The sequence below is a fragment of the Catharus ustulatus genome, chromosome 4 (genome assembly GCF_009819885.2).
Source record: "Catharus ustulatus isolate bCatUst1 chromosome 4, bCatUst1.pri.v2, whole genome shotgun sequence".
In the NCBI taxonomy this organism is placed as follows: domain Eukaryota; kingdom Metazoa; phylum Chordata; class Aves; order Passeriformes; family Turdidae; genus Catharus; species Catharus ustulatus.
This window is the reverse complement of record NC_046224.1, coordinates 67,994,388-68,011,433: the sequence shown is the minus strand read 5'-3', so window position 1 is coordinate 68,011,433 and position 17,046 is coordinate 67,994,388. Positions and strand designations below refer to the sequence as shown.

Genomic DNA, 17,046 nt, shown 5'->3' with positions numbered 1-17,046 from the left:
GCTCTGGAGGTCCAGGTGGGGTTTGGGAAGCCACACTGATGAATCCCTGAGGCTCTGAGCTGTGTTGTTCCTGGGGGAGATGCCACTCTGCCACCCATGCAGGAAGATCAGGTGCAACTCAAGAACCTCAGGACAGTGTCTAAGTCCTGGAGTAAATGTGTGAGTAACCCACCTACTCACATAGTGACAGCTGAAAGTAGAAGCAAATGCAGAGGAGTTCTTGCTCTCAGCGCTGCACTTGCACTGCTATCTGTGCAAGCGTGTTAGGCTGGGGATACAAACACACTGAGTGTAGCAGAGCTGTTTAAACACTCTAGAGAAACAGGAATATGTAGTCATATCTTTCTCCTAGTTCAATCTTTGTATTGACTTATCATGATAAGAGGTGCTTCTTTAGTTCTAATGTGTACTTTTTTTTTTTTTGCTATTACATATTTCTATGGCAGCTTTTCCACGTGATATATGTTGGGTCACACATTAATTTACACCAGCCTCTGTTCTATAAAAAAGAGTTCATGAACTAAATAAAAAGGAATGGGGAGGGGGATGTCTAGCAGAACCCAGGCTTTTGTTTCATGTTTTGGATGTATTTTCTTTTTAAAATAAAATTGTTGATATGCATTTGCTTTTATTTTTCTAGCCTTCCTCTTGCTGATGACCGGGTTCCTGTTTGATCCTGTTTACAAGCTGTCAAAGATTGAAAATAGCCCCAACTCCTCTGCATTGGGTAGGAAAACAAAGCCATATAAAGCCATACTGCAATTACTCTGGAGGGCTGGCAGTAGGGAAAAGTGTGGTATGAAGGAAGAGCTTGTGGAGAAAAAGGAGAAGGTTACTAGGTTACCACAAAAGATATTAGTGTACTCAGTTTTTCTCACCCACTCTTGGACTGGGGAGGAGGGGGAAGAGTGGGCATGTCAGCAAGCAAATAAGCATTCTCCAGTGTGTGTATTCTCAGTATAATATTTTTAATTTGTCTGTACTTATTGTTGCTCATTCAAACTGCTTTGCAGTTATATTTCTATCTATTGAAAACATTCAATGAGATAACTATGAAATATTTTTGGGTTTGGATTGTTGTTTGGTTTGGGTTTTGTTTAGGTTTTGGGGCACTTTTAAAATTGCTTTTGTGCCTATATGTGCAGTATTTTAGTAGTGTTGTTGTAAAATATCTATATCCCAAGTACTAAATTTTTACAAATATGATGTTTCTCATCATTAGGGAGACTGGATGGGGAAGAATCTGGTTAAATGCTGTTGGCCTGGCAGGAGACTCAGATGCAGATAATCCCACCAGTTATTGTGTCTTCTTGATCCTGATGCCAAAATTATTTTTTTGCTTTTATATATTCTTCATATATATTTGTAGCTGTGTTGACCGTTATTATACAGTTTCCTAACTTCAGTACTTTTCCTATTAGACAAATTGATGACAGCCTGTTCTAATCCTGCTTCTTATGGGAATCAAGAACAAGACACCTTCCCAAGACACTTTCTCATGTAATAAGACATAACTAGCAGGGAGAGGGGCTTCAGAAGGGGCTGTACCACGAGGAGGAATTACTTCATTGCCTGTATTTTTAATTGTAAATTCTTGTCAATTATGCTTATTTGCTAAACTTATAAAAGTGTACTTTTCCTGTGTCAGAATTGCATTTTTGATGCATTCTCAGCATATATTTTGGCATGTTGTACACCTGAAGGGACCCTTCATTAAAAATGGTAACCACATTTTAACACCTCATCCTGTTTGGCTCTTGATTTTAGGGGCTGAAGAGGCAACAATCCTGTTGTAGTTTTTGGGCTTAATCTGATTTTCATAAAGAGTAACTGTTTGTTGAATTAAGGTTTCAAAGTCAAGCACTCCCTTTTAGTAGCCTTGTTTTTATCCTTGTTATTGTGGTCTTCAGGAACTGGAGTTGAGGTTGACATTGTTGAGTGTTTGTCATGGGGGTTGGGTGTTACCTGTCTTTGACCGGGTTGCTCTTGTATGTCTTGTATCATGAGTGGCAATTGCTAAAACATCAGGGTTAGAAATGCAGCCATGGTGACAGGTAACACATCCAGTTTTCCTGGCTGGAAATGAGGAGAAGGAGTGGAAGGCTGTCAAGAGTCAGATCTGTGCAACTGAGATTTTAGACTGAGATAAGATAAAGCCTGACTAAGATAAAACCCGTAGTCAGCCTTCTTGATTTCTGTATGATTTTGTCCACATGCAGAGGGCTATTCTACTGCTTTTTTCATAAAAAAAAAGAAATGCTAATTAAACTTATATGCAGGATTATGTGAATGATTGATAATATTATGGTGTAAATCGATGCTTTTCTGCTTCGTGGTCAGGCCTTAGACATGCATCTGAGATGAGAGTCTAAGTCATGGTATTTTAACATGATTGATTCAGATATGGGGAAGTTGTACAATTCACTGATATCTTTCTAAATGCCAGAAGTCAGTTGTGGCATTCTAATCTTTTCCTCTTCTGAATAAGCTTATCAAAGAAGATAGTGCTTAATAACGCTGCTTAAAAGAAGGCAGTGCTTAATAATCAAGAAAGTGAAAGTTCTATTTTACAGGGGAAAAAAAAAATATTTTTCTGGGTTGCTGAATTATTTTTAAACAATAAAAGCTTGCTATGTACTGAGCAACTAATTTTTTAGAAATATTTTTAAGGCCTTAATTCTGAGATGGGTCATTAGCCTTTGAGAATTGAGCCACTTTGTTGACAAATATGTCCTCTAAATCGAACAGCATTAATTAGAACTTTATGCTACGGATTTTTACTTTTTAAATGTGGGCACTGATATCAACAAAATTGTCTAATGAATTTGAAGCTGATTTTAAAGGGTCTGCCACCTGTAGATAAAAATGTGCATTACTACACATGGTAATTACAAGACCTAAGGCTGTGATAAGATCCATAGACCTTTTGAAATCAAAACACTTACTACAAAGAAAAAAAGGCACTGATTTCTCCATCCATGTTAATATAGGACATGTCTGTATATTCAGTTGTATATAACATAATTCAAAGTAGCTGTGTTACAGTGCATCAATAGACTGTAATATAGCTACAGGAGAAAAGACACTGTGAATTATGTTAGACCCAAATTTCCTGTCATTTCCTCTGCAGACTTACAAAGCTCCTGCTATTTTTGTATGTGTTGAGGAATTTTATTTTTTTTTTAAATCTAAAGATGTAGTTTGCTTAAAATATTCAGGTGTCTGAGACAGCAGCAAAACATCTCTGAGCCACCCTACAAAGACAAACTAGTTTTGTGCATGCAGGAGGAAGCAGCAAGTATACAGGAACAGGCTTCAGCTCCAGGCTTTTTTTCAGGGGCATTTGCAATAGGGGAGAGGAGAAACAACCCAGCAACTATCATTGTAAAAATTATGAAAAGCACTTTGATGGACCTTTTTAAAGCCACTTCACTAAACAGGGGCCAAAGCAAAAGTCTGAAAGACAATTTGTAGTTGGCTTTTAACAACCTCAGCCCCTCACTGCTCTTTACAGTTGAGAACAAGTGCCTGTGCACACAGTAATGCTGAGAAAGACTAAAGGGAAATAAAGGACATGAAGGAAGGATTTTCTGTTTTCATGTGAGTACTTGGAAGACCAAGGAAGTGGAGAAGCAGCAATTTTAGCTAAGCTAATGTAATAGAAGACCATTGCACCCAAACTGTCTCAGCAGAACTTCCTGCATAATTAGATTGTAAATCTTCTCAACTGAGGAAGTTTTGCCCAGGGTCAGATTGTCTAAGTAATAATCCTTTCTACATAAATTAGAAGATTTTAATTTCTGGGATACATTATTACATTAGTTTTGGCTTTTTATTCTTAGTGTAACTAAGGAGAAAAAATGCAACAATTCTTATTCTTTTTTTTTCCTTTTTTTTTTTTTAAATTAACTTATGTCTCTCTAGCTTTTGTTTACCTCAGAAGGCCTTTCCTGTAGGTTTAGGGATTTTTCCTGAGCAATGATGATGAAGTTGTTATATAGGCAAATTAATGCATTTTTAATACACTTCAGAAAGTGATTTCACAGAATCCTTTGGCTAAGCGATGTCACTTCTTCAGTGAGAAATTTAGTCAGAGATGCTGCTGCTCTTTTTGTGCTGCTGAAGTTTTATTTTCCATTATGACCCCGTTTGTCTGTAAATAATAGAAATTAATTTTTGGGGTAAAATTAATCTGCAGAAATTTACTAATAACTAGTTTAAAACAGGTAGGGGTTTAAGTTAATAATTCAATTATTTTCTTTGAGAAAAGAAAGATTATGGGTACTTCATATGTATATGTGTGTATATATATATATGTATATGTATATATGCATATATGCTATATGCAGAAGTGATGGGGTAAATCCGGAAGTTCTTATTCAGGCAAAAACTGCTGAAAAAAAAAAGCCAAGTTTGCAGTTAGCACAGATTAATTGATATGGTTTGGACTTGGCACTGTGTGTTTGGGGGGTGCTGGTTTTTTTGGTGTGTTTTTGGTCTAGGTACATTAGACTTTCATTATAAAATGGAGAAGTAGACAACTGCTCAGGAGAGTCTTTTGGAAATAAAACAGCTTTGGGGCTGAATTCTCTTCTTACTGAAAATTTATATGATACATAATGATAATTTACTTTTTTTAAAGACGTGAAGGAAACTATCTGGGGTGAGAGGTACTAAATTCCTCATTTCCCATCTGCTTACTGTGCTCAAGGGTAGAAAAAAATATGAAATGGAATTGATAATTCTGTGTTTTCAAATACAGAAGTATTTGAAAAAAAAACTGCTGCGAGTTCTGTGAGCTTAGCTGCCTGGTGAGTCTGGTCAGCCTGCTCTGCAGAGCACTGGCAGCTGAAAGCAAAGTGTAAGTTTGGGTGGAAATGGCAAGTGCTCTCTAAAGTCCTGGGAACAGTGGCACTCCCAGACCAACCGATGTCTGTCTGCTCACTCTTCCCTCAAGTGCTGTGCAAGAAGCAGAATTCTGTATACTTTATTATCTATCTATCTATCTATCTATCTATCTATCTATCTATCTATCTATCTATCTATCTATCTATCATGCTGGGAGACACCAAAGGATAATAATAAATAAAGAATAATACTTTAGAAGACATGAGGAAAAAATAAAGATCTGTGAAAGCCCTTTGATGCTGGCATTTTGGGGAAACACCGTATCTTTTGGGTGTCCTTGGAAACATTACGCAAGGACTGGAAGCCAGAAGATGAACCTTTATTTTTTACTTCTACATAAAATTAAAACTTACTCTCGTGGCTGCCACTATAATCCTTATAAAATTGCTTCTACACATTTAAAATTTCCATTCTTATTGGAATGTGCAAGTAGCAGTATTTCCTTTTTTTATTTTGTTAGTTTGGTTGTTGTTATTGTTGTTTTTTGTCCTCAGGAGCATCAGATATAAAGAAAATCAGAAATCAGACCTCAAGACTATTTTTGAGGCAGAAATAATCCAACCATTATTTCTGGTGTAAAAGGTTTGTGAATAGCATCATTTGCCTAGAAGCTGTTTTCCAACCTAATAACTCCTGGAATAATGACCTAAAACTGTTTCCAAGAGGATTAAGGCCCATATAACTATTAGGAAGTATAAGTTTCTGAAAAAGCTTCTTTCTGATTGGTGAAGAGGTGAGTTCTGATTTAGGTTAAAGCTGCTTGCTTCTCTGAAGTCAAAAGTGTTGAAGTAATCCTCCAAAGAAGGATTGTCTGAGTTTTTTTTTTTTTTCTTTTTTTATATATGCAATATATATGTGAATATATTGATGTGACTTACTGCCATAATGACCTGGAAGACGGTCATTTTAAAGGGTTTTTAATCCATTTGGCTTTTTAATCTTCTGCTTTAGTGTGCTCTGAGCAAAAGCTGTTCAAAATGGGCTGAGATTGCAGCTGAACACTTGGCTTGTTGGTTAATCATCATTTGAACACTCATCATTGAAGAGACTGTGGAACAGAATTTATTATCTGTAATGATATTTGTGTGTTTTTAGGGTTGTGTGCATGTTGGATGTTCTGTGCTCTAGTTAATTGCTTTTTCAGCTAGTGTGGCCTGTAAAGAGGGGGAGGAGAAAACATGGGCTCGGGATGATTTGGGAATATCCAATGTACAGGGGTCAGGCATTATGCATTAGAGGAATGCATAAGGATTTGCAGCTGAATCCGTTTGATAAAGAGCTGCTTGCTGAGTTGTACTTTTTAATTGGTGTAACTTCCCAATCGTTCATCAAAATGCACTGGTGACAGAAGTTCACTACAGAAAGCACGTGAACTGGTGACAGAAGTTCACTACAGAAAGCACGTGAATTCACACTGAAATGGCTGTTAACCACCTATTGTTTCTCACCTCCTTGAATTGACCAGAGTTAATGCCAGAGCTTCTGGCTGAATCACAGAAATGTCTCAGCAGATCACTCTGAAAACCTGAAATCGTCAGTGAGTTCAGCCAGCTTTATCCTAAGGTGCTTTCCTTGCCAGAAATTGGGATTGGTTTACATCTGTCCCAAGAGCAAACTCGTGTAAGAAGGTGAAATAAGCATCTGGTGTTAGCATAGGAAAATAGAACTGTTTTATTTACTTGAGGAATTATTATCACTGGCCATTCAGAAATCTGTAATAATATGTGTGTGCTGTATTCATTTTGACCTTTAGAGAAATTTGGCCTTGTGTGCAATTAAAGGTGATTAAGCAGAGTTTCTCAGTAATAAGATAACAATAAGATTTGGCTGTCTAATCTTACTGTTATACAAGACAGAACCAGTTTTGTGGAACACTGAAATCCATCTTTAAAAAATGCAGAAGGAATATAATCAGTGATGGTACTTAGCATGCAGCTGAACTGAGCCCTATTTTGAAAAAGTCGCTCTAATTTTTACAGTGGTTGACTGCAGCCACAATAGAGAAAAGTGAATAAGTGTTTTCTCATTAGATCTGTGGCCAAATTCTTATTTCTGATGCAGGGTGCACACTGCCAAAAATCTGATGCATATGCTTATGAAATATTTTTCTGGTTCTATATGTACTATAAATACATTCCACATGGCTTTATACAAGGCTCTCTGTTATTTCAGTAAGTCACAAGCTACTAAGCCAGATCCAAAGAAGCTGAAGCTCTGAATAAGGTTCTTTAACATTTTCTGACTTTGAAACACTGGTTTAGAGTATATTTGCTTCATTAATTTGTGGCTTTGATCTCAGTTGGGTAAGCACTGAAAAGATAGGCAAAATTTAATGGGGGAAAAAACCCCTTTTCACAAAGGTCTCTTGTTGCCCTTAAGTTAACAGACTGAAGAAAATTCCTTTTCATTTTCAGTAGTCTGGTAGATTTTGATTTTGAATCAGGAATATGTAGTCTTACTTAAAATATGTCACTCAAGGAATACTGTTGCTGAAGTTCTTCTTTGGTGTGACCAGGTTTGGCAAAATTGCTTGCCTAGGGTGAATAGGAGTCTCTCCTGGAATTTTTAGAGGAAAAAATATCTGTGCTCTCTCTACTTCCAGCCGTGGGACTGAAGGAGTAGTTGTGTAGCGTGGTCTTCCCTAGCCCCAGACAGGTCTGTCCAGTGGCCCAGGATCTCCTTGCAGTGTTCACAAGTGACAGTAAAATTAAGTCTGGCTACTGCCTTGCTGGCTTCTCTTTTTTATATTAAAACTTGAATTGCAGCATTACAATTCAAAAGATGAGAGAGAGTGAATTAGCTGCAGAAAAAGAGTTTGGTAAATCTAAGCAGAAAACTCTGTTGAACTGCAGAAACATTTTGCTTGTTGCAGCAACAGGTTGGGCTAGCTCCTCCTTGTTTGTTTGCATTTTTTAAATGACCATTTATATAGCCAGGCACCAGAGTTAATTCAAGTTAAATGAGGGAACACTTTTTTCCTCCCCTCCCTTTTATTTCCCGCCAAGAAGCAGCTTGATATTAGCCATGGAAAGTGCAGCTTTGTTCCCAATACTGGCAATACAAACACAGTATCAACCCATTTGTTTGCTTTGTCCTTTGTTCATTATCTTCCTAATTGGGCCTTCCTAGTGTACCTTTCCCACATACCTGAGTTTTTATCCTATGTATCCTTGTATCCTTTGCAACCCTGGGAGAGAGTAGTCCACTTCTGCGGCCACCAAATCAATAGCAAGTAAGGAAGACTGTGGACATCACTTACATCTGTGTAACAGCACAGAGGTGACTGGATTGGGGAATTCAGAATTTTGGGAGTGCACATGTGAGCATGGGAAGATTTCTGTTGGGGAGTCTCACTTGTGGGGGCAGAGACAGCAAAGCTGGGCTTGGAGATCTTAGCAGTGGCAGCCAGAACAAATGCTCTGGGTCCCTTTCCTCAGGTGAAGGGGGAATTGAGCATCAAAAGACACTGACATCCCACAGCTGCTTTTTGGTCAACCTCCCTAAACTCTGGTAAAAGAGATGAAAGTGACTTTTGATAATTTTATAAAGTCTGGTGTTTTGTGCCTTCCTCTAAGAGTTGGGCAGAAGATCATGCTTTGATAGAGCTGGGGAGTGCCGAGCCCCTCAGAAAATTAGGGCTCCTTGCAGCCCCTCAAGTGGGGTGCCCCAGGCAGAAGCTCCTGAAGCCTCCAGCTGCTCCTGAGTCATTGGATGGAAACCCTCATAAGGAAAAGGAAAGGTGGCATTCAGCAACTGGAACTCATGAGATAGGAGAGCCATCAGCTTCTGATTTCTACACCTTGGAAAGGGTTAATGCCGAGGTGCTCTATTGTATTAATGATGGTTATGTCTCCACAGGCCCTTTGGGCTCTTTCAGGGGCCTCTCAAAACAATGAGTGCAGTGAGGCTGTTCTGTCTAATTACTCCAAGACAGGGATGCTAAAGAGGAATTAATGACAGTTGACAAGTGCAATTAATAATTATAGCAAAGCTGGGAGTCATGCAGCAGGCAGATGACAATAACAGGGTAACTGTACATGACAGCTTTCATCCGTTCCCCCCCTGCCCCGCCTGCTTCTCCTTTCTTTTACCCTTTCATGTGAGCTGCTGCATGAGCCATGCCAGGCCATGTATGGAAAAGGAAGGAGAAGATCTAGTGCCATAGATTTGTCCAATTTCTAACCTGACTTTCCCCACCCCATGCTCTTCCTCCTAAGGAAAAGTAAAATCTTAAAAAAAAAAAAAAATTATAAAAATTATCAACAGCACCAACTTAGCAGCACAGGCTTCTGTTAGCTTTCACGGTCAGGTGTTGACAAGACTACTTAAAATTCATGTTGTGAGATTGGAAGGAGAAGGGGACAGGGAAAGGCAGCAGCAAGCTGGAGTTGAAGTGGGATTTCCATATCAAAGGCCAGGCCTTTGGCTCTGAATGGTAATTAAAGTACCCAGATTTCATCTCCTTGGTCAGCTCATGAAAAGGAAAAAAAAAATAGAGAGAGGATTTTTTCACTCCCTTTAGACTACAGTACAGCAAGCAGTAAATTAAATGAAAGTTGAGCTAAAAGGTGCCCAACGTTCAATCTTTTGCATCTAATAAAATCTATGATGTTTTTAAAGCATTTATTCAGTTCACATCTTCATTTTGCTGTGATTATAAAGAATATCATGTCTGCCTACATTTATTGGGCACACATCTTGGCCTTCCCAGGGTTGTAAAAGGATTTCACTTTTCATTATGTTGCTGTTGTGTTACACAGCCTTTTGGCTTAAAAAAAAAAAAAGAAAAAAAAAAAAAAGAAAGGGTGGGGGGGAGAAAAGAAAGAGGGGAAAAAAAGCCCATTTCTGTGCAATTTCTAGTTGGTCATTGTGGGAACCACTAACATGGAGAACCAAATAAATGCAAATTTAATGAGGCATGGGGAATTAGTAATGAGATTCAACAGCCTCTCACCTTGAGGCTGCTGGTTCAAACTAGGGCTGTGACACTGCTGAAAGTGGCCACAAACCAGCAGTCATTTGGCAGTAAATGTACAATGTTTTGTCACTTTGGTCCAGTTCCTAGTGGGCATACAGTGATGAAATGGAAGCTCTGCTTGCATTTTCTGGAGTCCCTCTTAGGGACAAGGACTGTAGGACCATGACCTCCTTGGATTTCCTGCCTATGGCATGTTCTGTTCAGGGTTATGCTGTAAAAATGAGTGACATCTTTCCCTGAGCTTCCCCTTGGCTGCCTTGATTCCAGGTCTTCTGTAGACATGCAGTGGTCTCTAGTCTTTGGAGCTATTGGGGTCTGGCCTCTCAGTAGCAGTAGGTGAATGCCAAAAACCTGGGATTTTGACCAGTACTCCTGGTGTCCTGTTGTGCTCTTGAGTTTCTCTTTACGTCTGTGCTGGCCAACCAGTTACTCAACACCTTGGGCTCCTGCCTTTGGGTTTGCACCTCAGTAAATCCATGGCTACACCCTCTTTGGCTGAAAGTACTGAGGAGAAAAGAAGTCTAGCTCTTTTCAATTGTGCTTCATAACTATGAAAGATTAAAATCTCAAGTCTTGGGGCCAAAATGTGTATAATTGAAGGTGACCAGGCTGGGTCAGAACCTGTTACAGGTCACTGAAAATATCTCTGCTGACCTCACTGGATGGTGGATCAGTTCCTTGGACTGGAACACTGAAGTGTGTCTGGATTGGTCCATTTTCCTACAGTTCCATCTCCACTATACCAAATGTGTGTCTTCTGACATAACCATTGTGATATGAGTTACTATAGATGTGAGCAGTACTGTATGTGTGTATTAGTACAGCAGTTGAGATGGAAGGGGTAAGAAGAGTTCCTTGGAACAAAGTAGGGAAACGTTAAAATTAAAATTAAAAAGGCAGAAAAAGGGGAGGAAAGACAAAATATTGTTGCTTTAACAGAGAACAAGAACTTAGAAATAAGCCAAACTAAATACTTGTTGAACACACATGCACCCCAAACTTGAGGCTTGCAAATGTAAACTTGTATTCTAAATTCTGAGGTTATTTTTCTTCCTCCCTTTTTCACTCTTTCTTCCTTTCTTGCTCTTTTCTTTCTCTCTTCCTTTCTAAGGTATGCTTTCCTCCCTGCTTGCCCCCAACTCGAGTGCATCATTTTCTGCTATTGTGTTTAAAAAACTCTGCTGCAGGGGCTCTGAAATGAATAAAAATGTAATCCTCAACGTGCCCATTGTGCACTCTCATTTGTTTTTGCTGTATCGATTTATCAGCGGAGGGAAATTACTGCTGGAAGAGAGGATGCCAGTCAAAATGACATTTATTTCATAGTACAAGGAGGCTCTCCAGCGTGTTTCCATGTAACCCAGATATTGGAGCTGTAAAAGGGCTTGTAACAAGGTTTAGTGCTGGTGATTAGATTGTGTGGAGCACCTTGCTTTCATAACAACAGGCACTTGGCAGGAGCCAAGGCCTCAGGTTATGGTCAGTTTTTTTATTCCCTTTTACCTTAACACAACGTATTTGGCTTGCACCTCAAAATGTTCCTCTGTTAAAAACTCACTCATGCCAGCTTGTGAAATCTTAGTTGGTATTTATAAAGGTCTTGAGCATTCATGCCACTGAGTTAAAAAGAGGAAAAAAAAGATAAACTATTTACTTGTTAACATTTTTAGCTTTATCCTTCCTTGTGCTTGTAGTGAAGAAATTTTTATCCTCCAGTGACTGTAAGCCGTGGCTGCTCAAGATAAAAATGGAGCATATTTTTTCACACAAACCCTATAATAGGTGTATATAAGTTGCAAATAAAGATGGGACTCAGGAGGCTGAATCGTGGTCTTGGTCCATGGCACTGCTCTTCAGCAGGCGGATGCTGGCGTGTTCTCCACAGCATTTATGCGCCTTTGGAACTGATGGGGTGGGGAGACTTTCTCCTGACCACCACAGGAACATGGGGAAATAGGCAGTAGGAGGTATGGGAAGTTATGTCTGTGTTGAAGATTGCTTGATGCTTTCTATCCTAAATCTCTCAGTTCAGCTGTTCATATCTTTGCCAAACGATTTCAGCTTTGGCTGGTATTTTCCATTTTGGGTGTTTGCCTCAGACATTAAAAAAAAAAAATTAAAGTAGTTTTTCAGCCAAAATGGCTCAGCTGCCCCTAAGCTGAGAAAAAAAAAAAAAGTTGTTTTGCTTTTATTAAAAATATTCTCACTGTCTCAATGGAAAATTCAGCTCCCAAGTTACAAGCCTCCAAAGTGGTAAATTGTGTATCCACTAGCAACTTTATTGAGTAATATAAAATTAAACAGGTTTACCTAGCTTGTGGAGTTTTTGCTGGACTGTGAACCCATTCACTTTCATGTCTCCACTGCCTTTGTCTTTGGGATGGTGTCTGGGAAGTCATGAGGTTAAGGTGAGCTTAGCTAGAACTGCTTAAATCAATCTGCCTATATCTCTGTTTCTCTTTTACATCAAGGATAATGCTGTTGGTACAGCTGTATCCAGCTGAAGTAAAAGCTCAGCCTACATTGGAGCCACAGAGCTGAGGGCTTTGCTAGCTAAGCTTGACCTAAACTGAACTGTTCCTTTCTAGTCTAGATGAGATGAGTTATTTTCCTCCTAACATTCAGTTCAGAAGTAGAGAGAGAGAAAAAGAGAGTAGTACTGAACTGTGAAAGGGAAATAAAATCAAATAAGTGGCTAGCAGAGAGCAACACTTGCTTTTGGTAAAGTTGGAAGTATGCATACAAACAGGTGTGACAGAACTTGTCACAGCAGCAGGAGTGTGGCTCTTCCCTTGGGCACCTCTTGGTGTGAGACATCCCCTTCTGTGGGCAGGCATTGAACCAGGCATTGAAGAGAACAAATGAGAGATTTTTTTTCTTTGCCTTGCTGAGGTAGCAAATGGCCAGTGCAAGGAAAGAGGTGTGTACTTGTGAGGAGAAGAGCTGGAGTCTGTGCATTCAGTCAGTTGGATCTGAGGAAAGGAGGTGTCAGCATTCCACCGACCAAAGATATGAGGTGGGTTGAAGCAGCCAGAAAATCATCTAAGCAACTATGATGGCCTTCATTCTTAATGCCTCACGTGGTTTAGGAGTTATCTGCTTTGTCAATACATTGGATGATGAGAAGGTTGATGGATTTGTAATTTTTTTCTCCTGCATACCCAAGCAGCTATATTTGGAATGAAATACAGATTCTGATAACAAGAAGATAAATGGAGAAAATGTAGTTTAAATAGTGTTGTTATCTTGAAATGAATGCTTGAGTAACATACAGGCTAAAACTATTTAAGCATATGGAAATGTATGTGAAATCAATACACTACGATGTCACTTTTTGCGTCAGAATCAGCATGTGTCTGTGCTGACAAAATGCCATGCATTACCTTTCCCCATCTGTTCAAAGCACATTTAGAAGTGCCTTGAAAAGCTTTAGCAAGTCACGACATAAATACACAACTGGATGGTACAGTGTAGATAGATCAGCAATCTAGCAAAGCCTTCTTTAAAGGGAAATTATTTTAATCCTTTTCAGGCAAGAAATTAATTTTAAAGAAAAAAAAATGATGCTGGTATAAAAGCTTAGTAGCATTTACCAGTCATATCCACATTAAACATTTCTCCCCAACACTATATCAGAAAATAGCTTTCAACATGGAGAAAATCCAAAATCAATTAGTTCAGTTTAAGTTATTTCAAATTTCATTGTTAGTTTTTAAAGAACATCTTCCAGACTGTCTCTAAACTTTGCACGGAAATTAATTTAGTTAGAAGTCTTCTTCCCACTTGCGTATTCCAGCCTAAAGAAATGGAAGATTTGCAGAGATCAGCAGTAAAAATAGTGCCATTAATTCCCACACAGTAGTACCTGAGTAGTTCTTCAAATGTCACTTTCTTTGTAATTGTTGAATTTTTACTGGTGATTTAGCAGAGCTTCTCATACTATGGTATTTAAGAAACCCACACTACTCTCACTTATGAGTAGGTAACTACACTCATCTTACAACATGAGTGTAATTGTCCATCCTCATGACTTTATTGACGATTTTACATATTTTTTAAAATAAATGTCTTTTGCTCATAGTTATGCAGAAGGCTGAGAGGTAGCTCACTGTCTATGTGCTTCCCTAAAATACAGGACTCTTCTTATATGCCCCAGGTGATTGCCATTTCTAGGGCAGATTAGCCTCAATCTTTTAGGCAACTTTTAGGACCACACAAGTTTGAATTTCTTACCTATGGTTTCTTTCTTATCTGTGTAACCTGATTATAATCCCACCCATCAGCTCACACTTTTACTTTAGTAAAACTCTTGGTAAATTTTGATATACGGCAGCTGGCAGTGTGAGCTCTTCATGTTCATCTCTGTAACCAGAGGGAACTCTAGGTAGACAGAAGGGAGTGCCTGAAGTGAGAGCTGGTCAGAGACTCCAAAATGACCCTTCATTTCAGGGGTCATGGTTGTTTGATAGACTGCAAGACTGTAGAAGTTCTGTGGAGCACAAACCTCAGGTACTAGATGGATATTACTTTTTCTTGTGCACCTGGTCCGTTACTAGGAGAAGGTGATGGAAGTATAAAGGAAGGAATTATAGTTGGAAGGTTTGTCTTTAAAATTGCAATGTAGTTTGAGAACCTCCAAACTATTAACAGAGTTGGGACCCATAGGAATCATAGGAGAGCTGTCTAATGTGGTTCTTCCTTAGAACAGACCTTGCAAATTTTCTGCATCAAAATTAATGAAATTAAAATGTTTATAAAAGGGCTAATTGGTAGTAGCTATTATTGTGACTTTCATCTTCTTATTCTTTGCTTATTATAATGCTATATTTGGAAAGTATTTCAAACAAGAACCAAAAGCAATGGAAAGACCTTCCTTTTGAAGCAAAATTAGAAACATTAGTTGGAAAATCTCGCACGTTTGTTCATCTCTTTACCATTGGTGAATTTAGTTTTCATTTGCAAGTGCGAACCCGCAGATTAGACACTTCCAAGGGCTCGTTGACTGCAAGGTTTTGCAGGTGATTTCAGTTTAATGCAACCAGATAATTGTAGCTCTGGGGCTTGACTAGGTTATAAAGCTGCTAATCCAGACAATATTATCCAATCATATGTTGTGCTTATATGAGAGACCTCTGCCTTTAATAGTCTCTCCCTGTGCTTGTAAGTAATGTTGTTTTTTGTAGCTTTCTTTCTGTATGGATTTTTTTTTCTCTCAGCAGCCCTATAAAAATGAGACTCAGGAGAAGATTAAGCTCCCAAACAAGTCACTGGAGGTGTGCAGTGCTCTATATATACACCCCATACGTGAAATGCACATACATCATGGATAAACTGGCTCACGATGCTGGAGTGTATATTCACCTCCGCATTTAAGAGAGGGTAAGGTGGTGGGCACTGACAACTCTGGAAACTAAAGTCTATATTTAGTTCTAGGCCCACATGTAGCTGAAGTATGTGTATGGCAATGTTTTATAAGCAGTACTGTCAAGTAGTCAGAAAACACATATTTTTGTTTAAAAGGAATTTATGTATTTGTCAAAACAAAAATTTTTCATGGCACTACCGTCACTTGAAAAAAGATTTTTGGGAGAGAGAAAAGAAGGTGAAATTGCATGCCAGCCTGAAATCTGGACCTTTCTTATTTGAAAATTATGTTTGCTGATCTCTAACGAAATTTACATTTAGTTACAAGAGGGACAGTCCTTGCAATTTTGCCATCCAGCCCTTTGAAATATAAGAGATTGATAGGAGTCACATCAAGCTGTGGCTGCCCCATCCCTGGAAGTGTTCAAGGCCAGGTTGGATGGGGCTCTGAGCAACCTGGTGTAGTGAAAGGTGCTCCTGCACATAGCAGGAGGGGTAGAATGAGATGATCTTTGAGGACCCTTTGAGCCTGAAGTCATTCCATGATTCTATAGAAAACCTGAGATGAAAGCTCAGGCCCATCACTGCCCGTGCCATGGAAAAATAAAGCACAGTGTCCTGTTGCTGGTACCTCTACAGCATTGCTCTGGCTCAAGATACAAAGGAGAAGGAGGGGTCGTCTTCCAAACTAGCCAGCAAAAGGATTTGGTGAACTTCTGTGGCTGGAATAAATAACATGGAAATGTGGAGTAGCACTGATAGCACCTGTATTGTAGTGATTTTTCATTTTAGGGATGGAAGAGACCTCTGTACTGCTTATTTTATAAGGTGGGATTGCTTCTACTTACAGAGAAATGACTGATGCGCAGAATATGAGGAAATGTGAGGCCTGGCTGTGCAGGTCCCTATGCATGAACGAGGCAGAGTCCTCAGCTTCCTGGAGGATGTCAGTAGGCTGAGGATCATGCGCTTAAAATAGAAGTGCTGGGATTTTTCTGGAAAAGTTTGGTAAACCATTGTTCTCTTCTGTGTTGTAGTACTGTCTACTTTTGTAGCTAATTTCAACTCTATCAACAATTCTTTCTAAGAGACAAACTAGTGGAGTGAAAGGAATTAATCAAGATTAAACCATTCAACATTTGTCCTCCTTGATGTAAAAGAAAATTAAGTGTGAACCAGAGCTGTGCCTCTCAGTTGAGCCTACCCTGAGCTGAATCAGCTTGCTGAACTCCAGCCCATGAACAAGCATCAAGCATGCTCTCCCTTCTCTTGCTCCAGAATAAACTGGAGCAAAAAGTGCCTGTTTCAAAGTGTGCTGTATGAAGATGTTGCTGTCTCAAGAAATAGCAGTGGCAGAAGAGAGTTACCAGAGTGTAGAAATCAACCTACTTGGCTTTTCTGGACTATCTTCACCCTCAACTGACTTTGAGGAAGGAAGATATACATAAAGCTAGGGAGATTGTGCAGTACTAACATTTGGTTATCGGTTTCAATAATTTCTTCAAAGAAGAGAGACCCAACTATTTCTCTACAAAAATTATGTCAAATATGTTTCTTTGAAAAGGAATTTCATTTCAGGTAGTTGTGGCAAAATCTATAGTATTAGCTGTGATAATCTGGCTCTGATGTTGCAAAGGCTTGGCAAGTTCACATGTTGGTTTATGCATCTGAATTGTCTCTCTAGTTTCAGCAAGACTGTTGATGTGTGGAGTTACAGGCTTGAGGAGTCTCTGTAAGATGCAAGCCTCAGATTTTACACCGGGGAAGAATAATGTCAAATTTGTAATTAAAAATCT

At 39.0% G+C, this 17,046-nt stretch overlaps 1 protein-coding gene across 2 annotated transcripts in view; it reads left to right on the top strand.

The window, feature by feature from the left end:
- SOX5 (SRY-box transcription factor 5) overlaps positions 1 to 17,046 on the top strand; it is a 624,352-nt gene that overhangs the window by 152,136 nt on the left and 455,170 nt on the right. For both annotated transcript variants that reach the window (XM_033057697.2, XM_033057698.2), the window contains exon 2: positions 641 to 727. The gene's annotated coding sequence lies outside the window, so the exon portion shown is untranslated. The remainder of the gene's footprint in view (positions 1 to 640; positions 728 to 17,046) is intronic.